This window comes from Gobio gobio (genome assembly GCF_949357685.1).
Source record: "Gobio gobio genome assembly, chromosome: 18".
NCBI classification, from domain to species: Eukaryota; Metazoa; Chordata; class Actinopteri; order Cypriniformes; family Gobionidae; genus Gobio; species Gobio gobio.
In genome coordinates this window covers 51,214,265-51,231,872 of record NC_137111.1, presented here as the reverse complement: position 1 = coordinate 51,231,872, position 17,608 = coordinate 51,214,265, and the positions used below count along the sequence as shown (strand labels likewise).

General features: G+C 40.3%; 1 protein-coding gene across 2 annotated transcripts in view; it reads right to left on the bottom strand.

Moving 5' to 3' along the window:
* The window catches only part of LOC307142164 (NACHT, LRR and PYD domains-containing protein 12-like), a 74,365-nt gene extending 65,476 nt beyond the window's left edge, over positions 1-8,889 (bottom strand). For both annotated transcript variants that reach the window (XM_079842782.1, XM_079842783.1), the window contains exon 1: positions 8,637-8,889. The gene's annotated coding sequence lies outside the window, so the exon portion shown is untranslated. The remainder of the gene's footprint in view (positions 1-8,636) is intronic.
* Between the last annotated feature and the right edge of the window lie 8,719 nt (positions 8,890-17,608).

Below are 17,608 nucleotides of genomic sequence, written 5' to 3'. Positions count from 1 at the left end.
ACTGATGAAGAGACTGATGAGGAGACTGATGAAGAGACTGATGAAGAGACTGATGAAGAGACTGATGAGGAGACTGATGAGGAGACTGATGAGGAGACTGATGAGGAGACTGATGAAGAGACTGCTGAAGAGACTGATGAAGAGACTGATGAAGAGACTGATGAGGAGACTGATGAAGAGACTGATGAGGAGACTGATGAGGAGACTGATGAGGAGACTGATGAAGAGACTGATGAGGAGACCGATGAGGAGACCGATGAAGAGACCGATGAAGAGACCGATGAAGAGACCGATGAGGAGACCGATGAAGAGACTGATGAGGAGACTGATGAGGAGACTGATGAAGAGACTGATGAAGAGACTGATGAAGAGACTGATGAAGAGACTGATGAGGAGACCGATGAGGAGACCGATGAAGAGACCGATGAAGAGACCGATGAAGAGACTGATGAGGAGACTGATGAGGAGACTGATGAGGAGACTGATGAAGAGACTGATGAAGAGACTGATGAAGAGACTGATGAGGAGACTGATGAAGAGACTGATGAGGAGACTGATGAGGAGACTGATGAAGAGACTGATGAAGAGACTGATGAAGAGACTGATGAGGAGACTGATGAAGAGACTGATGAGGAGACTGATGAAGAGACTGATGAAGAGACTGATGAGGAGACTGATGAGGAGACTGATGAGGAGACTGATGAAGAGACTGATGAGGAGACTGATGAAGAGACTGATGAGGAGACTGATGAGGAGACTGATGAGGAGACTGATGAAGAGACTGATGAGGAGACTGATGAGGAGACTGATGAGGAGACTGATGAAGAGACTGATGAGGAGACTGATGAGGAGACTGATGAGGAGACTGATGAAGAGACTGATGAAGAGACTGATGAAGAGACTGATGAGGAGACTGATGAAGAGACTGATGAAGAGACTGATGAGGAGACTGATGAAGAGACTGATGAGGAACTGATGAGGAGACTGATGAAGAGACTGATGAAGAGACTGATGAGGAGACTGATGAAGAGACTGATGAAGAGACTGATGAGGAGACTGATGAAGAGACTGATGAAGAGACTGATGAAGAGACTGATGAAGAGACTGATGAAGAGACTGATGAAGAGACTGATGAGGAGACTGATGAGGAGACTGATGAAGAGACTGATGAAGAGACTGATGAAGAGACTGATGAAGAGACTGATGAGGAGACTGATGAAGAGACTGATGAGGAGACTGATGAGGAGACTGATGAGGAGACTGATGAAGAGACTGATGAAGAGACTGATGAAGAGACTGATGAGGAGACTGATGAAGAGACTGATGAGGAGACTGATGAAGAGACTGATGAAGAGACTGATGAAGAGACTGATGAGGAGACTGATGAGGAGACTGATGAGGAGACTGATGAGGAGACTGATGAAGAGACTGCTGAAGAGACTGCTGAAGAGACTGATGAAGAGACTGATGAGGAGACTGATGAAGAGACTGATGAGGAGACTGATGAGGAGACTGATGAGGAGACTGATGAAGAGACTGATGAGGAGACCGATGAGGAGACCGATGAAGAGACCGATGAAGAGACCGATGAAGAGACCGATGAGGAGACCGATGAAGAGACTGATGAGGAGACTGATGAGGAGACTGATGAAGAGACTGATGAAGAGACTGATGAAGAGACTGATGAAGAGACTGATGAGGAGACCGATGAGGAGACCGATGAAGAGACCGATGAAGAGACCGATGAAGAGACTGATGAGGAGACTGATGAGGAGACTGATGAGGAGACTGATGAAGAGACTGATGAAGAGACTGATGAAGAGACTGATGAGGAGACTGATGAAGAGACTGATGAGGAGACTGATGAGGAGACTGATGAAGAGACTGATGAAGAGACTGATGAAGAGACTGATGAGGAGACTGATGAAGAGACTGATGAGGAGACTGATGAAGAGACTGATGAAGAGACTGATGAGGAGACTGATGAGGAGACTGATGAGGAGACTGATGAAGAGACTGATGAGGAGACTGATGAAGAGACTGATGAGGAGACTGATGAGGAGACTGATGAGGAGACTGATGAAGAGACTGATGAGGAGACTGATGAGGAGACTGATGAGGAGACTGATGAAGAGACTGATGAGGAGACTGATGAGGAGACTGATGAGGAGACTGATGAAGAGACTGATGAAGAGACTGATGAAGAGACTGATGAGGAGACTGATGAAGAGACTGATGAAGAGACTGATGAGGAGACTGATGAAGAGACTGATGAGGAACTGATGAGGAGACTGATGAAGAGACTGATGAAGAGACTGATGAGGAGACTGATGAAGAGACTGATGAAGAGACTGATGAGGAGACTGATGAAGAGACTGATGAAGAGACTGATGAAGAGACTGATGAAGAGACTGATGAAGAGACTGATGAAGAGACTGATGAGGAGACTGATGAGGAGACTGATGAAGAGACTGATGAAGAGACTGATGAAGAGACTGATGAAGAGACTGATGAAGAGAGGCGTGATGTGCGCTCTCTTCGACTCGTTAAAGACCACCCTCACCGCTACATTCTGGATCAGTTGCAAGGGTTTGGTAGTGCATGCCGGAAGGCCCGCTAGAAGAGCATTACAGTAGTCCAGTCTGGAGAGAACAAGAGCTTGGACCAGGAGTTGTGTGGCCTGCTCTGATAGGAAGGGTCTAATCTTCCTAATTCTAATTTCCAAAGGAAATGCAAAATTTACTTTCATCAGAGAACATAACTTTGGACCACTCAGCAGCAGTCCAGTCCTTTTTGTCTTCTGACGCTGTCTGTTGGTCAAGAGTGCGACAGCTGAAGCCCATGTCTTGCACACGTCTGTGTGTAGTGGTTCTTGAAGCACTGACTCCAGCTGCAGTCCACTCTTTGTGAATCTCCTCCACATTTTTGAATGGGTTTTGTTTCACAATCCTCTCCAGGGTGCGGTTATCCCTATTGCTTGTAAACTTTTTTCTAGCACATCTTTTCCTTCCCTTCGCCTCTCTATTAAGGCCCGGGTATACTTCGGCCGTCCACGTTCGTGCACCGCCCGCATGACGTAATTTTCGTCATTCGGAGGGCTCGCGGCCGGCCGCACACCCCGTCCGCGCGCAGCCCAAATTTTGAGACTGCGCGGACGGTCCGCGTGCAACAGCGCATGCGCCAGCAGTACAGAAGAGTCCACTAGGTGGCAATACACACAGTATTGAGCACAGTGTTCAGCCGTCGAAGAAGAGTGTGCAAAGACCGGTTTAAAAACAACACGCTTGAAAAAAAAGAGAGCATTTTTGATTCTTCAGTGTTTCTTCCAAACTATGTTGCAATGGTGGATCCACTACAGTTCTTCTCCGATCATGCCCAGCAAATGTCCCTTTGATGACAGGACTCAGTGCTGCCCTCCGATGTCTGGTAGAGCATAGACACTTTTTTACTGCGCATGTGTCGAACGCGATCCTCCGCGCGCATCCGTTGTATAGTATACTTTAAAAGACGCGCGGACAGAGCTGCGCGCCTGACGCGTCCGGGCGCGGTAAGTGAAGTATACCCGGGCCTTTAATGTGCTTGGACACAGAGCTCTGTGAACAGCCAGCCTCTTTTGCAATGACCTTTTGTGTCTTGCCCTCCTTGTGCAAGGGGTCAAAGGTCGTCTTTTGGTCAGCTGTCAGGTCAGCTTCTTCCCCATGATTGTGTGGCCTACAGAACTAGACTGAGAGACCATTTAAAGGCCTTTGCAGGTGTTTTGAGTTCATCAGCTGATTAGAGTGTGGCACCAGGTGTCTTCAGTATTCAACCTTTTCACAATATTCAAATTTTCGGAGATACTGAATTTGGGATTTTCCTTAGTTGTCAGTTATAATCATCAAAATTAAAATAAATAAACATTTTAAAAATATCAGAGTCTGTGTGTAATGAATGAATATAATATGCAAGTTTCACTTTTTGAATGGAATTAGTGATTATTATCTTTTTGATGATATTCTAATTATATGACCAGCACCTGTATGCTTTAAACTCTCAGTGGGAAAAATGAACCCAGTTTGTTTCTGAATTGCAGTTTAATATAATTTGCAGTATATTTACTCCATTTTATTAACGGTTGATTCTTCTTGGTTTGTCATTTGATCATTACTTCAAGACAAGTTCACAATACATTTCATTATTTTCAAATGCTCAAAGAACTATTGAGTAAATGTAACCTGTATTAAAGTGGGCATACTGCACAATAATTGCGGTGTTAACTAAAATATTCGATGTGATAAAAGCAGATGTAGTCTATGTTCTTCTTCGACAAATAAATAAATAAATAAATAAATAAATAAATAAATAAATAAATAAATAAATAAATAAATAAATAAATAAATAAATAAATAAATAAATAAATAAATAAATAAATAAATAAATAAATAAATAAATAAATAAATAAATAAATAAATGAGTGAACATTCACTACTTTAGAAGTCACAAAAACAGGGTTGCCAACTTTTAAAATCAGGTTGGAGTGAGATTTTCTTTTCTTTTTTTTCGGTTTGAGGGGCTGACGGTATACGACGGTATATCGATTTCGTTTCAGTATCAATTCATAGCCTGCTGTACATATAAGGAAATAAGGATATGTATGTTATTAACATTTAAAATTTCACATTTAAAGAAATCTAGTGTTTGATCATATCTAAATATTTATTAAAATGCAAAACTGCAATACTTTTTTGAGCAACTAGATCATGTATATTGATTAAAGAGCCATAAAGGCACCAGTGGGTAATGACATTACAAATGGAAATTGTTATTTTTCGAGCCACAAAATGACTCTAATTTGCCTCTTTGAAGAAGAATTCTCTAATTTAACCTTAATTACTATACTAATTGTAAATTAAATAATAAAAATATTAGAAGAAAAATATTTTAAGTGGTCATTAATGGACCATAATTATTGCACAAATAGTATTAAGTACTAAAATATCTCAAAATATTCAATAAATATTATTGAACTAAAGTATGGAACATTTATTCAATTGAAAAATTCTTAAGGTGTATGTTCACATTTGACCATCAATGAGTATGAGTGTAACCAATTAGTAAGGAATACCTGAGGGCTAAATACAATAAAAAACATTAACATTAAAGGTCCCCTTCTTCGCGATTCCATTGTTCAAACTTTAGTTTGTGTGTAATGTTGCTGTTAGAGCATAAATAATACCTGTAAAATTATAAAGCTCAAAGTTCAATGCCAAGCGAGATATTTTATTTAACAGAAGTTCCCTTTCAAAGCCTACAGCGAACGGCTGGCTTGGACTACATCCTGGTACTTCCTTCTTTAATTACGTCAGTAGAGCAGTAGAACAGACTAACCTCCGCCCACAAAGAAACGCGAAAAAGGGGGCGCGGCCTTGTTGCTGTCCCACGTGGAGAAGCGGACGGTCGCGTGGAGAAAAGGAACTGTTGCGTTGAGTGTGTTTATCGCCATGTCATCGCGACGCTGTTATTTTCATCCAGGAGTCAAATCACCTTTGTTTGGCTTTCCCAGGGACGCTGTAGAGATTATTGAACGCATACATCTCTCCGTTAAGAGGCGTGACCTTTCCAACGTGCGCTAAGCTGCTGTAGAATCACAACACAGGAACCGCTTTCACGTGCGCTAAGCTGTGGTCGAATCACAGCACAGGAACCGCTTGCACAATCAGAACTCGTTACGTGTTTCTGAAGGAGGGACTTTATAGAACAAGGAAATCACCAGCCGTTTTTAGGACAGTGGAAACAGCGGTACACAGATAAGTAAATAGTGTGAAAAATACTGTGTTTTTTTACACGCAAAACATGAACACATGTTATATTGCACACTGTAAACACAATCAAAGCTTCAAAAAAACACGAAGAACGGGACCTTTAATGTTAACATTGTTGCATCTCCATCCCACGCCATTATAAAACGATCCTGTATGGTTGACGTAATAATCAATGCACACTGTGCTGTACTGTTTACCAAAACTTGCTGCAAACACCTGTAAAGTGGAGCTGTTGTGTATCAAGCCATTCACATGTATTGACCCAGCGCTAGAAGTATTGAGAGCTCCGTGAAGCTCGTGACCGCGCGCGCCGCCGGGAGATGAGAGAGCATGTCCCAACTCCGTTTTTCAACACTCTGGCTTTAACTGTCATCAGTCCCTCCAGAAAAACGTGATTATGCGATCGCATGATTTAATGCATAATCAGCCAAAGTCCGCATATTTATGCGGGCCACATTTTTTCAAATACGCTGCACTTTCACCGCATAAATTGCCTATTTCCGCATGCAAAATATGCGGGGCTAGCATGATTTCATAATCCCCGCATTTTCGCTGCAAAAAAGTCATATATATTAGCCGCCATTTCCCCCTATTGCCATGGCAACGTCTTGAAGTGACGTAATTACCCGACGCGAGCGTCATCGAAAAGCTGCAAACCCCATGGAGAAACCATAGATATCGGTGAAACCATGATGAAGCACGCAAACTCCCATCTGCCAACAAAAATAACAGCAAAAGACCAAAGCAAAGCAGTTTCCCGGTGTGTTGACCGATTTCAAAAAACAGCACCATGAAGCTTCGAAGCGTTATGAATCAGTGAGTCGATTCAGCGGTTTGGAACATTATGAATCAGTAAGTCGATTCAGCGGTTCAGAGCGTTATGAATCAGTGAGTCGATTCAGTGGTTTGGAACATTATGAATCAGTGAGTCGATTCAGCAGTTCAGAGCGTTATGAATCAGTGAGTCGATTCAGTGGTTTGGAACATTATGAATCAGTAAGTCGATTCAGCGGTTCAGAGCGTTATGAATCAGTGAGTCGATTCAGTGGTTTGGAACATTATGAATCAGTGAGTCGATTCAGCAGTTCAGAGCGTTATGAATCAGTGAGTCGATTCAGTGGTTTGGAACATTATGAATCAGTGAGTCGATTCAGCGGTTCAGAGCGTTATGAATCAGTGAGTCGATTCAGCGGTTTGGAGCATTTTGAATCAGTAAGTCAATTCAGCGGTTTGGATCGCCAAAGTCACGTATTTCAGCAGTTTGACGCAATCCGAATCATGAATTGACTCACTGATTCATAACGCTTCGAAGCTTCATGAGCTGTTTTTTTTAATCGGTCATCACTATAGAAGTCGTTATTTAAGTTTTAGCATGAAAACTATTCTGATCGCTTCATAAAGTTATTGTAGAACCACTGTAGTGAGATGGACTTTGTAACTTTAGTCTTTAGTGTCTTTTAAGGGTCTTGAGAGTGTAAAGTTGAGCCAATGGAGGGTTGAGCCAACTTAAAGGGTTAGTTCACCCAAAAATGAAAATTCTGTCATTAATTACTCACCCTCATGTGGTTGGACACCCGTCAGACCTCCGTTCATCTTCAGACACAAATGAAGATATTTTAGTTGAAATCCGATGGCTCAGAAAGGCCTCCATTGGCTCAATGCACTTCACACTCTCAAGACCCATAAAAGACACTAAAGACGTCGATACAAAGTCCATCTCACTACAGTGGTTCTACAATAACTTTATGAATCGGCGACAATAGTTTTTGTGCGCAAAAAAACCCTAAATAACGACTTACATAGTGATGACGATTTCAAAACACGGCCTCATGATGCTTCGAAGCGCTATGAATCAGTGAGTCGATTCAGCGGTTCAGAGCGTTATGAATCAGTGAGTCGATTCAGCGGTTCAGAGCACTATGAATCAGTGAGTCGATTCAGCGGTTCAGAGCGTTATGAATCAGTGAGTCGATTCAGCGGTTCAGAGCGTTATGAATCAGTGAGTCGATTCAGCGGTTCAGAGCGTTATGAATCAGTGAGTCGATTCAGCGGTTCAGAGCGTTATGAATCAGTGAGTCGATTCAGCAGTTTGAATTGCCAAATTTCAGCAGTTTGGCGGTTTGACACGCGATCCGAATCATCATTCGGCTCACTGATTCATAAGGAGGCCTTTCAGAGCATCAGATTTACACTAAAATATCTTCATTTGTGTCTGAAGATGAACGGAGGTCTGACGGGTGTCCAACCACATGAGGGTCAGTCATTAATGACAGAATTTTCATTTTTGGGTGAACTAACCCTTTAAATATTCCCAGCACTTTCTGTGATGTAGTGCTTTTATTGCATAAAATTGCATAAATATCCCGCATTTTCCATCACATTTTTTAAGAAAACGTGCCTCAAGGATTTTTACCCACAACAATCACAAAAATAAGCTGCATTTTTCTGGAAGGACTGTGTTATGCCATATTAGCGCCAAAATGCTATTGTTTGAATTTCGCATTAAAACTTTGCATTAAAGCTTAAACTTTGTTTAATATCAAAAGCAGGTTTGGCAATTTGGCGTGAGATTAAGTTGAGCAGCGTGAGAGTGTGAGACTGAGCCTGAAAGCGTGAGAGTTGGCAACCCCGCAAAAACAACATCCTAAAATGGACGACAACATCCGCAGCCTTCAAATAATTCCAGTAGGCCTCATTTCTGACAGCCTGTTCGGGGTAAACTATAAAAAACTCCCGGAATATGAACAGGTCTTTTGTAACATCAAATCACGTTTACATTATGAGACTTCTATTTTATCCCCCAAATAACTGTAATCAGACAAGTATTAAACTTACAGTCCTGTGCAGTGAGAAGAGAGTTTAGCAGTGTTTGAAGCATGATTTCCTCTTCCTGGAGGTTTGTTGGTTGTGTGGTGTAATCCCACAGGAGAGTCCAGTCTGTGGTAAAGCTCTCCGTGTCGTTCAGCTGCTGTGTGTTTGCCTCTGGACAAGATTAACAGCCTTTACTGCTCATTCTGACGATCATCGCCATAGCAGTTCTCTGTGCTTACGTGTTTAACTTTATTACTTTCGTTTTCGTCTTCTTTGTGGGTTTAACCTGCGGGTTGTGAAGCAGCTAAACAGGTTCATATCGCCATCTAGAGCAAAGGAGCGACATACTCAACATATTTCCAGATGTATAAAACCGCTTAACCTAATGATTTCAGCAGAGTATTGATCATTTCTCCTGTTTCTGGACTAATCTCCAAGATGCTGGATAATGTAAATGCCTGGAATCATGAGATTTGTATTCATTTCCTACATTAAATTCGGTTTCATTAAAAATATCAATGGCCATGTTCTACAGTTTCTGCTTCCATACATTCATCACATAAACCTGCATTATGCTTCATGGGCCACATCATGATCCATAAGCCTTATATTATTAAATAATGTATTATAATGAATCATATAACACGTGTCCCTCATTGTTTCTTAATGTTTTTAGCAGGATATTCTCTCTGAATATGCTGAATTACAACAGGCTAATGAACTAATTAACTTTCCAAACTAAATGAACAAGTTCTTCACTGTATTTACAATATACCAATACATATTACAATACAATGGACAATGGAACAAGTTAATATAATTGCTAAAGAAAATGATGAAACTATCTGGACTGGTGCGAGTGAAAGCGAGAGCTTCATATGAGGAAGCGGAGGATATAAATGCTGTGGACTGATAAACTAAAGTTAGTCTGTCCTGATGAAAGAGGAGAGATGCCATCCACAGCTCTCACGTCAGTCAGAGGATTATTGACTTGTGTTTGAGTTTAATGACCAAACTGCAAACTTCATCCTGTCTCAACTCTGGCTTATCCTCAGGCTCAACCCATCACCTCTCTGGCTCCTTCCGTCTCTGTCACTGTATTGCTTAGGTTCTCCTTCATTTATTAGTTGTCATGGTTTCTGATTAGTGTCTCTCCTGTTCCTTGTTCCATAATTTACTTCCCTCTGTGTATGTAAGCCCTCAGTTCTTTCTGTTTATTGTCTTGCATTAACCGTTGTTGTGCTGTGTTACTCTCTAAGTGTTTGTTTACTTTGGTGAAAAATCATTTAATACATGAAAATTCTGACATATAGTCCCTTCATGTTTTGAATCCAATTCAAAGGTAATTATTGTTCCTTACACATCAATTTGTCACTCTTTCTTATGAAAACTGCACAGAATCTGATGGGACAGCATTAGCTTGCAATGGATGGTTAGACTTCATTAAACTGATTCATAGATTTCTGATTCAATTCAAAAGCAATTTTTTCTCAGAACCTCAGAATGATTCACTTCAAATATGAAATAAAGAGTATTAGATTTTAATAAAAATCATTTTAAGGATTTTATTACTTTCTCTAATGTGTCTTGAGCAAGAAAAAGTTATAGCCTATATATTAATATACATACTGCATGCAGAATTATTAGGCATGTTGATTTTCATTTCATTTGACCAATTACAAACCACATTAATATTAATACCTACTATTAATTTAGTATTTTATAATGTATAAGTGATATATAATTGTTCATGAAGGCTGGAAATGAAAAGCACCTTATATTCAGGTGTGCAGAATCATTAGGCGTTTCCTTTACAGATAAAATGAGCCAAAAAAGAGATTTAACTCAGACTGAAGTGTTAAAGATGATTAAATGCCCATGAGAAGGACACAATACTAATGATTACTAGATATTGCAGTTAAGGCATGACCACTGGACAGTGAAATGCTCAACAGGGTCAGAAAAAAACAGGTAGAGAAGAAAAGACTGCAAAAGAATGAAGAATTAAGGTGAAGAATGAAGAGTGAACCCATCAGGAACCCTTTAGTCTCCAGCGCCACCAGAACTGAACCTACCCAGAGTCTCCAGAAGTGAAGGTGTCAGGATCTCAGAGACTTCAGTCAGGTAAAGAGTCCTAAAAAATCACCCTCACTTAATAAAATCACAAGCTGAAGTGTTGTAAAATATACAGATGGGTTGAGAGTGACTCTTGAAGGACCAGCATCACATCCTCGTGTTCCACAGTTTGAAGAATTCATCTTCCAGAATCTGCCAGGAAGTTTTGGGAGGAAATTTTTAGGCCATCTCAGCAAAATGTACTTCAGGATATGAGATGACTAAAAATAATAATTCTGCACACACACGTACACACATATACATATATAAATATACACACACACACACACACACACACACACTGTTGAAAGGAAACTTTGCTTACTTTAGATTCAATTTATAATTTTTTTGATATTTGTACTTGAAATATGACCAGAATACTCAGTAAGAAAATCCTTTGTGGCATTTGAATGAATTAATAAAGTATTTAAACACCGCTGGCGCTTTAAAAAGGGGAGGAGACTGAAAGAAACTCTGGGCTTACTGAAGAAAACCTGCTCCAGACCAGGTTATGTTCACAGAGTAAGACTGACCCTGGTAACTGACTCTGAGTATAAGTGACCTCTCTTTCAGAAACCGGCTTGACTTACCCCGCTTTCTCAGGTTTGACATACCTCCCATTCTGAAACAGAAAACCCAGAGTTTCCCTCATTTCAGGGTTAACATACTCAGAGTTTCCACTTAACCTCCTTTCTGAAACCGGACCCAGATGAAAAGCCTGTATTTATTTATTTATTTTCAGAAGAGAATGGCAGACAAAGTTTTAGCGCCATGAAAATTTCAAGAATAAATTCATAATGTTAATAAATTTGAATAGGCATAATATGCTTTTTAACCAGTGTCTTTGGAAAATATATTTAAACTGTGTTAGTTATCCAATAAAGACCTCTTTCTGTAGCATTAAAACTCTACTAATGTGTTTGAGGTCTGCATTGATGAATGATTTGAGACTGTACAGGCTACATGTAGACAGCAGATGGCAGTGCTGCTCCAAAACAACTTCATCTCAAACATTCTGCCTGATCCTCTGATCAGAAACCCTGGACTGAGATGGACAGGTTCATGTTTCTCATGGCCACCTCTGGAGACAGACAGGCTTTGCTGTACAGTAATGGCCGATTATCACCCACATCACAGTAATATTGTGGGCAGTTCACATGCGGTGTGTGAGCTCCTGTGATTGTGGAGCTGTAGGTAATATGACATTGACAGTAAAGAGGCAGTCCAGATTCACCTACAGTCGGTTCTTAGTCGCACATGCGCAAAAACACTGGGACAGAACTTCGTAAGATGTGCCAGTTGTCAAGAGTCTGATCAGACGTCTCATATTTCTTCATCGGCAGTTCAGGCTTATTTACTGAAAATAAGATTTGAAATTATTTGAATATACATGGCTAAATTCAACCATCTTAATCAGAAGCTTTACAGAAGTATAGCTGGCATCAGTCCAAAGGAGGACATCTATCAGAGCGCCATGAGATGAATAAACATGAGGATAGTGAAGATGAAGAACGTAACCGGCCAGTCCCAGAGACAGAAAAGACATCATCAGAACATCAGAACATGGCTAACTGCCTTCTGGGAGGAGTTTGGTTTCTGGGTGCATATACGTTTACTTACAGTCAAACAAAAATTTATTCAGACACCTTCAACATTATCACAGTTTATTCACTATAGTTTAGAAAATGGTAAAATATGACATGAACTCAGAGTTAAACTGAACAGATTCATCTTGATAATGTCAGATAACTTTGATAGAAAGGGATGTAATGGATTCAATCAACCAACCAACTGTTAGATTTAAGAACACAATCAGATAATACCAGTTTAGCTCAACCAATGACCAAGCAATGCTTCATTTAGTTCAGTCTGTGGGGTCAAATGTCACATTAGCAATTAAAGATCAAACATTTAAAGGGATAGATTTCATTTTCACCCAGAAATAAAAATTCCGTCATCATTTGGTCACACTCAAGTTGTTCCAAACCTGTATGAATTTCTTAGTTCTGCTAAACACGAAGGAAGATCTCGGCAAGCATATTAACCAAGCAGATCTCGGCAGCCATTGAGTAGCGTAGTGTGGGAAAAATACTATTGTAGTCAAAGACTGCCAAGATCTGCTTGGTCACAAACATTCTTCCAAATATCTTCCTTCTGTTCAGTAGAACAAAGAAATTAATACAGGTTTGGAACAACTTGAGGATGAGTAAATGATAGTAGACCAGTAATTTCCTACAACTTAATTCTGAAAAAAAATGAATTTTTAATTATTGGACAAAAAAGCTCCACAAGTAGTGACCTAGAATACTGTCTAACACTTGATGCTCTGTCCAGTCCTCTGGTCAGTGAGGAACCTGGGTCTGGTCTTTGATACCAATCTCTCGTTTAAAGCCACGTTTCTATCATCTGTAAAACTGCATTCTACCATCTTAAAAATATATCTAAATTATGGCTCATGCTCTCAATGCCAAATGCTGAACAGTGAGTTGAGTCGTTCATGAGCTGTAGATTATTGTAATGTTCATGAGCTGTAGATTACTGTAATGTTGATGAGCTGTAGATTATTGTAATGTTCATGAGCTGTAGATTATTATAATGTTCATGAGCTGTAGATTATTGTAATGTTGATGAGCTGTAGATTATTGTAATGCTCTACTGGGTGGTTGCCCTGCTCGTCTAATAAACAAACTCCATCTGGTCCAAAACGCAGCAGCTCCAGTTCTTACTAGAACCAGGAAGTGTGACCATATTAGCCCAGTTCTGTCAACACTGCACTGGCTGCCTATTAAACATCGCATACATTTTAAAATCTTGTTTATTACTTATAAAGCACTAAATGGTTTATCTCCAGTACTTGAGCGAGCTCTTAACACATTATCCTCCATCACGTCTACTGCGCTCTCTAAACTCTGGCCAGTTGATCATACCGAGAATATCCAAATCAACAGCAGGCGGTCGATCCTTTTCCTATTTAGCACCTAAACTCTGGAACTCTTCCTAACATTGTTCAGGAAGCAGACACACTCTGTTAGGTATAATATGTCACAGTTTACTGTATTTTGCTCTCCTCACATCATAAATGAACTATAGTGTCCCACACGAGGTTTGACTGTATGTTCTCATTCTGTTTACGCCAAATTCTGACTCTACAATCTGAATGTCTCAACAGAAATTGAGACTCATCAGACCAGGCAACATTTTTCCAGTCTTCAACTGTCCAATTTTGGTGAGTTTGTGCAAATTGTCGCCTCTTTTTCCTATTTGTAGTGGAGATGAGTGGTACCCGGTGGGGTCTTCTGCTGTTGTAGCCCATCCGCCTCAAGGTTGTGTGTGTTGTGGCTTCACAAATTCTTTGCTGCAGACCTCGGTTGTAACGAGTGGTTATTTAAGTCAAAGTTGCTCTTCTATCAGCTTGAATCAGTCGGCCCATTCTCCTCTGACCTCTAGCATCAACAAGGCATTTTCTCCCACAGGACTGCTGCATACTGGATGTTTTTCCCTTTTCACACCATTCTTTGTAAACCCTAGAAATGGTTGTGCGTGAAAATCCCAGTAACTGAGCAGATTGTGAAATACTCAGACCGGCCCGTCTGGCACCAACAACCATGCCACGCTCAAAATTGCTTAAATCCCCTTTCTTTCCCATTCCGACATTCAGTGTGGAGTTCAGGAGATTGTCTTGACCAGGACCACACCCATAAATGCATTGAAGCAACTGCCATGTGATTGGTTGATTAGATAATTGCATTAATGAGAAATTGAACAGGTGTTCCTAATAATCCTTTAGGTGAGTGTATATCTGTCTGAATCATGTTTGGTTTGACTGTACATGCGAAACAGAAGATACTCGCGTAGAAATGATGCAGTTGAAATATGAAAAGAACAAAAACCAGGAATATTACCAAGAAGAGCTGAGGCAGAAAGAAGCAGATCCCACGATTACCTATAGTTCCTCAAACGTGTCAAGTCTAATATATAAATCTATAAGTAATCATATATAGTATAACTGGAGCCGCTGTGGAGGTTAATGCAATACAGCCGAGCGGAAATGAAGGTCACAGAAACAAATGTTCTTTCATAAGTTACATGTGCTCAAGCAAAGAAAAAGCATCATCAGCGACCCTTGAAAAGGCCGTTCACTTTGCCTGCTGCTCAGTGTTCTCATTAGATAAGAAATACTGGTAAAACATCATTTTTCCAGCGTAGAAACATTGCCAGACTACGACCCATGTTGTCTTTCGCTGTGCAACGCTCTACTGGCTGGGCTTCAAAAGCGACACTAAATAAACTGCAGTTTGTGCAAAATTCAGCTGCTAGAATCCAGGCTAGAGCCAGGCCCAGGGTTCACATCACTCCTGGAGTCCTTGCACCGGCAGCTTTGGGGCTGATGCTGACCCTTACGAAAAAGTTCATTTTATGAAGTATACTTAAGTAATGTTCAAGTATATTTTAAGTATACTTTATGTAGTAAGTATATTAATATAAATATACTAGTAGAAACATTTAATGCACATAAAACTGTCTCCCATCATCTGAGCTAACCCCCATCAGACCGCAGGATCATGACGGGGTTAATGCACTAATGAAGAACATATCATGATGATATGACACACAAGAACCAATGTGTGTGTGTGGCACTGATATCAAACCTGGCACAACACATCTTCATGCTGAATATCTGAGAATGTGAAGGCAAATCTCTCAAATCTGGGTTTGAGAATATAGTGCATTTAACTTTCCAGTTTCACCAATGCCTGCTTTTATTTGTATGTATAAAAAAGACACAAATGCCACTAAATTGTTGATATCTATCTAAAACTGAATGAGATGCTCCACTATAATCAGAGTTACAGTACAAATGTATAGAGTGGCTTTTGAACAGTTTCTGAGATGTTTTTAGACACTCTGATCCTTGCGATATCGATTGCTCACCCGCCATCACGGACGCCAGCACTCTTTCACCAGCAGTGATGTGAGAAATCTCCAAACCATAAGCACTTTAAACAACTTCCATCTGAGAGCAACGGTCCAGTATTGAGTCTGAGTGAAACGTAACATTAACCCTAACATGTTTAACTCTCAGAGGCCTTGATTCTCCTTATGTCCCCTATATCAGTCATGTAATCATTTAAATCATACATAAAATGTGTGCTCGACCCTATATTGACTAAGCTACTGAAAGAGATGCTTCCAGAGGTCATAGATCCTCTTCTTAATAGCATTTAACTAATTAGTTTGCCCATATAATCTTAAGATATTTAGGTTAAGTTTATTTGGCTTGCTGTCTACTGATAAGGGGCTCGATGAAGCAGTTTCAACTCGAGCTCTGATACACCCCCATAGTGTCTAAATGAGTATGTAGGGCAAGGTACCTGAGATAAAGGTGGAGTTTGGGGAGGTGGTGGGATGCTGGAACATCTGAGACTGAGGAGAGGTAAGCAGCTGTTTATATTCTCCGGCTGCTGGCTGTTGATTGGAAGATTAGATGGGCTCGCTCCTCCCTAAATTAGGTGTGGAACTTCACTAATTCATCTTTGTCAGTAGGATATGTATTGAAAACTTTTAAGTTGGCTATTATTAAACCACTTATTAAAAAAAAAACGCAACTTGATCCTACAGAATTTGGCCTGTAATTGACTATCTCAAATCTACCCTTTCTGTCAAAAATACTAGAAAAGGCAGCGTCCTCACAACTATGCTCCTTTTTAGAAAGAAATGGTATCTGTAATTGGAGTTCATATAAATGTGATTTTCATCAAGTAAAATAAAAATCTAGTCTGTGGCTTATACAGTACATCCAGACATATTGATTTTTACATGTTCTGCCATTATATGAGTATTTATGCTCATTTGATTTTTCAAAATGATTCTAAAAATGATTTTTAGTCTCTTAAGTTCATGTAATCAGATAACAAAGAAAATGATCAGCTTACACCTTTAAGATGATCACAGAATTATAGAACCCAATAAAAACTGAAGATGGCACAAATCTCACTGTTCTCTCTAGTGCTGCCGTCTTTATGACAGAGAATACAAGCTTCTAGGATTCTCCGGTGGGATTTGGCATCCAGCCAGCGACACCTTGGAAAGGCTTAACAGAGCCACCAGCCTCCTGAAATCCTCTTAAAACACCCTAATGATTCCTGACGATTCTATTAATGCTGCACTCTCGCCGTTTCACTGCTGCCGGAGCCACTTTAACTGCAATCCGGCGCCAGAAGACGCTGGCATGTTCCTGTCTTAGTGATGCCAGCTCAGCTCACTGCCGTTTTCCAGAGACAAACATCCAGCTTTTCTCTTGCATCTCTCTCAGAGCTCAGAAGTGCAGAGGAACCTCCAGCTCTCTCAACATCAGATCGGTTCATCTAGTCTAGTGTGACTGTATGGGGTGTAGGGAAATCTCTGGAATGAACCTGAGGCACTTGTTAGGGTCTGGGTTCAGATTGGTTGTCATTAAAACTAGTAAGTTCATGTTAATGATAGACTCACGTTGATGCAGACATTTGGTGAATTACAGTTACGTGTGTATTTATGTGAACAGAGGGGGTTCAATGATAATAAACCCCTCTCAAAATGCTTGCTACGGATGCGAAAAACGCAGAAAATCAAACCTAATCCGTATTTTTTAATGATGGACGAAAGTTTCGGAGGCAGTGTGTAAAAGTGATTGACACAACATGAGGTCATATTTATTTTTTAACGCACAAGAATTTCAGACCATTCGTGTAATTCCAAATTCATTTGAACTCAATTTCAACTAAAAATTAAGACTTAAAACTACCCGTCATCCAAAAGAAAGATCCATCAAGTTACTGACACCAAAAAAAAGAGAAGATCAGTGACCATCCACAATCATTCGAGTCATCTGTTCATTTGTTTTT